Source organism: Chelonoidis abingdonii, chromosome 1 (assembly GCF_003597395.2).
Source record: "Chelonoidis abingdonii isolate Lonesome George chromosome 1, CheloAbing_2.0, whole genome shotgun sequence".
In the NCBI taxonomy this organism is placed as follows: domain Eukaryota; kingdom Metazoa; phylum Chordata; order Testudines; family Testudinidae; genus Chelonoidis; species Chelonoidis abingdonii.
The window spans coordinates 325932915-325940800 of NC_133769.1; the positions used below are offsets into that span (position 1 = coordinate 325932915).

At 43.5% G+C, this 7886-nt stretch overlaps 1 long non-coding RNA gene across 1 annotated transcript in view; it reads left to right on the plus strand.

Annotated features, from left to right (window-relative positions):
* LOC116834090 (uncharacterized) overlaps positions 1–7617 on the plus strand; it is a 27233-nt gene extending 19616 nt beyond the window's left edge. Inside the window, exon 5 of the long non-coding RNA XR_004375868.2 lies at positions 7014–7617. This is a non-coding gene — a long non-coding RNA (uncharacterized LOC116834090). The remainder of the gene's footprint in view (positions 1–7013) is intronic.
* Positions 7618–7886: the final 269 nt, after the last annotated feature.

Sequence of the window (7886 nt, forward strand, 5' to 3'; positions counted from 1 at the left end):
CTTCCTCTGGAAATTTCCACCACATGTGTCTGACGAAGTGGGTATTCACCCATGAAAGCTTATGCTCCAATACTTCTGTTAGTCTATAAGATGCCACTGGACTCTGTCGTTTTTTACAGATCTAGACTAACACAGCTACCCCTCTGATACTTAATCTATACTTGACCATTATTTCTATTCAACTGCATCTTTTATATTTACATATTTAGGTCCCAATCCTATCATTGAGTCTGCGCGAGTGGACCCTTGTACCCATATAGAGCCCAATCAAGTTAGAGGGACTCCAAATGAGCACACAAATCTGCGAAGGAGATCTCAGTGCAGAATTTGGGACTAAATGTTATGTTTCATCTCTGAGTCTGTTTGCCTAAACCATCAAGGTTATCTTGTAAAACAGCATTGCCCTGATGAATCTTAGCCACTCCTTCTACTTTAGTATAATCACTAAACTGTATACTCCACGATATTGTCAGTCATTTATTCTGGATACTTGTGGTTACAAGATTTGATTTGTCTAAGTTGCCAGAGACTTTTGATCACTGTGATTATTGTGTTAGTGTGTTGATGCGTAGCTACTTCTTACCTGAGATATGGCAGATGACTACTGCTTTTAATAGCTGCAGTTTCAATCACAGTAACCATATCAATACAGTTGTATAGCTCATGCTATGTATAAAAGTGTTTATAGATTTGTTTCTATATACCGTGTACATGGACTTCATATTTTATATTTTGGGCTTTTTATGGTGTACTATTTTCTGTGGTCTATTAATAAAAGCTTCCCGTATGATGACAGACTGTGTTTACACCAAATAAAATAAATACAATAGAACACTGAGATTTGCTATCTTTCAGTGCACACTTGTTGCTTTTCTGCTTTTTGTGGAGATGTGTACATGCTGCATTATCTGGCTGAGAGTGAAAATGTTTGCATTTTACTAAACCACAAAATAGGTTGCTTTTTGTTTACAAGTGCTGGTCTCTGAACTACTGAGTTTGAGGCCCTTTATAATTTTTTTGAGTACTAAATGAAATAGCTATGGTGCTAATAAGAAGAGAAGAAAATTTCATCAAAAAATTAAAAATATATTTTGAGAAGAAACTGCATACATTCCATCTATATTCAAATTTTATACTTTTCTAAAGATCACATTGAATAGGTAAAATGATCTCCAAAATGTTCAGAATAATTTAAAATAAGATTAGATTGAACTCATCTCGTCTGCAATGATGATGCAGAATTATTTGGTTTCTTCAGTCTTTCCTAGGGCACTTATCACATTAGTATCTGAGAGCCTTAAATATGTTTAGTTAATGTATCTCCATATTTCCTCTAGAAATAATAGCATCATTAGTCCCATTTTGCAGCTGGAGAAATTAAGACATGGACACTTTCCTGAGACTACATAGTGAATCAGTGGCAGAGCCAGCATTAAATTCTGGGGCCTTCTGACTTGGAACGCTGCTTATTCTTTCAGACCACATTGCCTTACTGTTTCCATTAACTTCCATTGCAATTGTGAGTTCTCAGCACTTCATCATATTGGGCCCCAGGTGCCTCAGCTTGGATACCTAGTTGATTACCATCTGCCAAAATGTTGGTTTAAGTGACTTGCTCATAAGAACTCTCTGGCAAAAGCAGGGACAGTACTGAGTTTTCCTGTGTGCAGTTCAACTACCTTAACCACATGGTCATCCTTTCTCTTCTTGCAGTGCTCTGCCTCATTCTCTTCGCACCTTCCAACTTCTAAAGCAAATGAGTCAGGCCGGGAACGTACAAATAACCTGTGTCCATACCAGAATGCGGGTTCATTGAATTTCTTTTAATCGAGTGAGGAAAAACCAAGACCAAACAGACTGACAATTCAAAACACCACGTGGCCGTTTATTAACAGGGAGAAAATCACAACTGGGGCTGGGGAGGAGCACTTTTATCAACTAACAATAACTCTAGCATAAGAAACCTGTACACAATCTAAACAAGCTATTTACATGCATTAACACACACCCAAATACTTCGAAGACAACTGTTCTTATAAAAGGTATACGAATGCACCAAATTAAATGATCTGTGTGCACACTTAACCAAATATTATTATTGAAGACACCAAATTAAACTCAGTAGCAGTTATTATGACAACTTACTTTTTGGTACCATACACACATAACTTTATGACAGACAGCAGCATATGCAGTGGTATACCAAATAAAAGGGGAAGGAGGAGAGGAAAGGTTAGGCGAAGCACAGACAGTTAGTGAGCAAATACCGTGTTCCAGGCGCAGCTGACCAGCAGAACAGACACCAGAAGCATACCGAATCCGTGGAAAAATACCGTAGAATAAATAAGCAACACGTGAAAAATACCGTTGAAAACAATAAGCAATCCGTGGAAAAATACCGTGGAAAAGAAATAAACAACACGACACGAGCCGGCTATATCCGGAGGAGACCCCTGGCTGAAGGGTTTATCAGGTCCTTCAGTCAGTTCGCGGATACTCCTACAGACCCTGGCCAGAGGCATGGTTTTATTCCAGGGACTGTTTTACATCTGGCAGGATTTGATTGGTCCCTAGCTCCCCCACCCTCCAGGTTCCGAGCTGTTGCCCCCTACGTGGGCAGATTTTGCACACGGCACACTAGAAGCCACTAGAAGCTGCACTCAGCACACTAGCATAGTTTTGCACACAACCCTAATCTGACCCTTTGAACTGCATTACGATTGGTCAGATTGGGCCCCTTTGCACAAGGCACGCTGGTGTTATGCACACAGCACTAACCTGACCTCTGGGTTGCTAGGCAGAAGAGCAGGAGACTGCACACGACCCTAGCCTAACCCCTAGGTGACCAGGCAAAAAGGCGGGAATCTGCGCACGGCCCTCTAAGGTTGCACACTGCACTACAGTGCTGCACACAGTACCAGTGTGACCTCTAGATGACCGGCAATTGGCCATACAGACTCCATGTTAGACTAGAGGCCTTTGGGCTGCGACAACCTGATTCATTACATAGCCCTGATTCATTTCCTGAGTAGCATTCATCCTTTGTAGTAAATGAGGCAGGGGTCCTGTGGAAAAAGACTGCATAATAATACATATGTACAGGGTGCTACACTACGGTTGCACAGCCAGACTTAATTATGGCAATTCCCAACTTTCGAGTGCTTGACTTTGCAACCTAAATAACATTGCTTTTAATAAGTGACAAAAAGTCCTGTGGCACCTTATAGACTAACAGAAGTATTGGAGCATGAGCTTTCGTGGGTGAATATTATTGGGAGGGAAGTGTTATGTATTTTTATGATATTTTTTAGAAAAGAAAAAGGTAAAAACAACTTCTATTTTGCAATTGCAACACTCTCCCCCTCATGCATTGTTGGTAGCATTTTGCCCCTGAACCCTCAGCACCAGGGGCGGCTCTAGGAATTTTGCTGCCCCAAGCATGTGACTGCGGGAGGTCCGCCGAAGCTGCGGGACCAGCAGACCCTCCGCAGGCAAGCCGCTGAGGGCAGCCTGCCTTCCGCCCTTGCGGCGCTGGTAGAGCGCCCCCCGTGGCTTGCTGCCCCAAGCACGCTCTTGGCGTGTTGAGGCCTGGAGCTGCCCCTGCTCAGCACATCTTAAGCTATAGGGATAATTGTTGTAGCTAGCAGTGAGTTTCCTTTAGAGATGATAACCTATCTTGCTGAAGGAGGGGGTGAGTGCTGTCAGGGCATGTTCTAGGTCTGGGAAGTTGTCATGATGAAGCCCAGACTGGCTTCTCTTGCACACCGCTCCCCCTCCCACTAAGAGGTTATCTATTCCTGGGGTTCCCAGTGCGATGTGTGCTGCTCCATAGAGCGGCCTTAGATTAGCATACATAGTCAGCTAGTTTGGCATGTTGCCAAAATTTGCTGACAATGCAAGCAACAGAAGAGAAATGACAGTTTTCAAAAGTTTCTCTGCCAAACCTGAACAGAAATTCATGAGACAAATAAAAAGCACTTCTCTGGCATCAGGCTTTCTCCCTGCTGAATGGAGGCCTTTTGCAAACAATGCTAGAGCTTCAGCAAAAATAATAAGAAGAATAATTGCAAATCTGTCTTATGATGGGAAATATTAGGCAACTTAAATATAAGGGTTGCTCCCAGCTCCCTCTGTAGTTTCCTTCTGAGTCATACAATGTTTACTGTGTTTGTGAGCTGTCTACCCAAAATGGCATGCAGAGTCCATTGCCAGAATAGCAATATCAAGAATTGCAAGCTAATCTCTATTTTTGCTGCTAGACTCTAGGCTTGGATTTGGATTACACCTTTTTTTTTTGTTCCGTTACTGTATCATTGAATAGGCCCAGTTTCTGCTGACACTTTACCTTGGTCATGTGGATGGTGCAGAGAATCAGATGTCTCACTGGTGGTTTTCTAGAAAATCTTGTACTCCCTTCTCCTTTCATGCTTCTGTCTGGGTCACGTGCAGTCCTTATTGTACAAGTACTGTTTGCACAGGTGGTGTATCAAAATAGGCTGTACCATAAATATGGTTCAGAACTAGAACTGGCCAAAAAAACTTTGATGGAACCATTTTTCCGTCAAGAAATGCAGTTCCATTAATTGAAATGCTTTGGCAAAATTGACACCATTTTATAAAATGTTATTGTGGAGAAAAAAACAAAACAAAAACTCCTAAAAAAGTCAAAATGTCCCGTTTTGACATTTTTGGAATGAAATGTTTTTATTTTTTTTATTTGAAGTGACTTTTTGTTTAAAATCTTTTTAAATTTTGTAATATAAAATTTTAAAAAAAAGGTTTCCCCAGGATTTTTCCTTTGAGATTTTTGAAATTTTGGGGTTTCATTTCAATTTGAAATGAAGTCAGCTTTTGAAATCTCAGGATCATTTGTGAACAAAATTTCCATTCTCCTGCCAGCTCTATTCAGAACTTTTTGAATTATGATTATGATATTCTAACTACAAGCAGGGTTTGAAATAGAATTTAATCAGTTCTGAGATGCACTGTTGACATTCCCACATGGTAGCTATTAGGTTGACGTTTGCCTTGTCCCTTTTGATCTTTCCTCTTGTTCTGGAGATGAAGGTTATTAAAGGAAATGCATACAGGAGGTATGTATTCCAATCTAAGAAGGATGTATTTGTGAGAAATTTTCCTGCCCTGCCCATTCTCGTGCAATACAGTGGGCACCTGGCATTATTTTGGATACAAACAGGTCTATATGTGGTTGTCATATGCAAAATAGGTTGCTCGTTTCTGTGACAAAATGTACTGGTGCTGTGCTGTTCTTCAGAGAGTCCACCTGCACATTTTCCTCTCCTGCTAAGCAGAAGGCTGTTGGATGGCGCTAGTGCTAGATGCACCACAGCCCAAGTCCTGGTCTACACTACACAGTTAGTTGACATAAGCTGTCTTGTGTCAATCTACCTGTGCATGTCTCTACACTTAAATTTGTCTTCCATTGAGCTTAGTGCCCATTACAGTGATGCAGTAACACCACCTCCTTGAACGGCATTGAGCCATGGTTGATGTACTGAGGTTGACAAAGCATGAGTGTAGACATTGTGTTACTTATGTCAACCCTAGCTGGCCTCCAGCAGCTGTCCCACAATACCTGACACTGAGCTCTGGTCACAATTGTGAACTCCACTGCCCAGGGGACGTGGCCCTCCTCCCCTTTAAAGCTCCACAATGTTTTGAAATGCCTTTTTCCTGATCATCCAGCTTGGTGAGCACACCTAGCAGCTCTCCATTGTTGTGCATTCCTGCCCAGCTTACCATGCCAGCTACATGCTCCAGCTTGGAGTAGGCAGGAGATATTGGATCTCCTAGTCTGTGGGGGAGAAGAGGCTGTGCTGGCCCAGCTACAGACCAGCTATAGAAATGTGGAAATCTGTGAGCAGATTGCATGGGGGATGCAGGAGAAGGGGTACAACAGGGACCAGCAGCAGTGCTACATAAAAGTGAAGGAACTGCATCAGGCATATCAGAAAGTCAGAGAAATCAACAGTCGATCTGGTGCCAAGCTGCAGCCCTGCTGCTTTTACAACAAGCTGCATACCATACTTGGCGGAGATCCCACCTTGCCCCTCCACACACCACCTTGGATACCTCTGCAGAACCTGAGTCACAGGCCTCGGCATGAACAGTAAGGATAAAGAAGAGGTGGAGGAGGAAGATGGGGATGGGGGACATAGGACTGGGGGTCCACCTATTCCGTGAGCCTGTTTGAGACTCTACCGCAGTCCATTCAGTCCCTGTTGTTGAGCATGGGCAAGCCCAATGCAGGGAAAGAAGCCCCAGGTAAGTGTGTAAATTTATTTCCCATTATAGCTGTGTCCTGTTAAGTTGGGGGCACCAACTTTTCTTTAATTTACTCATCCCAGTACAACAAAGAGAGGAACTGTTGTTATCTGCTTTTCATACCCCTGCAGAGTTAGGCAATGGGAGGGCCATACAGAGCAGTTTGTTTACGTACACAGAGATGTCCCTTGAATCCTCCTGAGATATCTCAATGAAACTTTCATGGAGGTACACTGCAGTCCTCTCCAGAAGGTTACTAGGGATGGCAGCCTTATTTCTTCCTCAGTGGTAGGATATTTTCCCATGCTCATTAGTGATAACTTGGACAGGTACCATTGCAGTACACAGGCTAGCATATGGGCCCAGGTGGCTTAGGCATACCAGCACCAGCTGTTCTCTCAGTGGCTTTGTTACCCTCAGGAGTGAGATATCAGCTAAAATAACTACCACCTGTGGAAAATGGTGCCAGTATTCAGTGCCAATGCCTTGTACTCATTGTTTCATGCAATTGAGCAATTCCCTCCTTATTTCCCTCACCCTTGGCAGACCATACTCATTACGGCTGGTGCTGAGAGTGGTGTTTTGCACAAGCACTCTGAAGCAGAAGAGTCAATAAGCCTGTCTTGTTTAAAACTTTAGGCGAGCAAGGGAAGGGAGTTCTGAATCTTAACTTTCACTTTACATTGTGACTATACTGACAGTGGTACCTCTGTGTGTTTTATCTGCAGCTGCTGCCACTGCAGCCTTGAGGGGGTTCCCCTTCTACACCTGTGGAACACCTGAGCCAGATAAGGAGGAGAAAGAAGAGGACTTGGAAAGGCCTGTTCAGTGAGATCCTCTGCTGCTTCAGACTGTGAAGAAAGGGCCTGGAGGGTGAACATTGCAGACAGCCTGAGGGAGGAAGATGTGGACAGGTGAAAGGTTCAGGAGTCTCAGTAGAAAAGGGAGATGCACCAGGACATAATGGGCCTTTTCTGGCAGCAAACATAAATTCTGCAGTCTCTTGTGGACCTACAGGGTCACCTCCCTTTGCAGTCCATGGAGAACTCATTATAGCACCTCCTTGCACCCTCATCTCAACATTGCACGTTGAATCAGTGGCTGCATCCCTACACCTGCCACTCCATCTCTCAGGACATTAAGGACAACCACAGCTTCACATACACTAAGGGTATGGCTACACTCACACTTCACAGCGCTGCAACTTTCGCGCTCAGGGGTGTGAAAAAACACCCGCCTGAGCGCTGCAAGATACAGCGCTGTAAAGTGTCAGTGTAATCAGGGCGGCAGCGCTGGGAGCGTGGCTCCCAGCGCTGCACGCTACACCCATAGAGGATGTGGTTTACGTGCAGCACTGGGAGAGCTCTCTCCCAGCGCTGTCACTCCGACCACACTCACACTTCAAAGCACTGCCGGGGCAGTGCTCTGAAATTCCAAGTGTAGCCATACCCTGAGCTGAGAAAGCCATGGTTGCTGTATGTGTAGGTAAAGTTGACATAAATGTTTCTTGCCTTGTTAAGTTCTGTTCCATTAATTTTATTAATTTTTTTATGTATTTACTTTTGAATTGCACAGCTTTTTCTTTCCACCGGTTTTGTTAC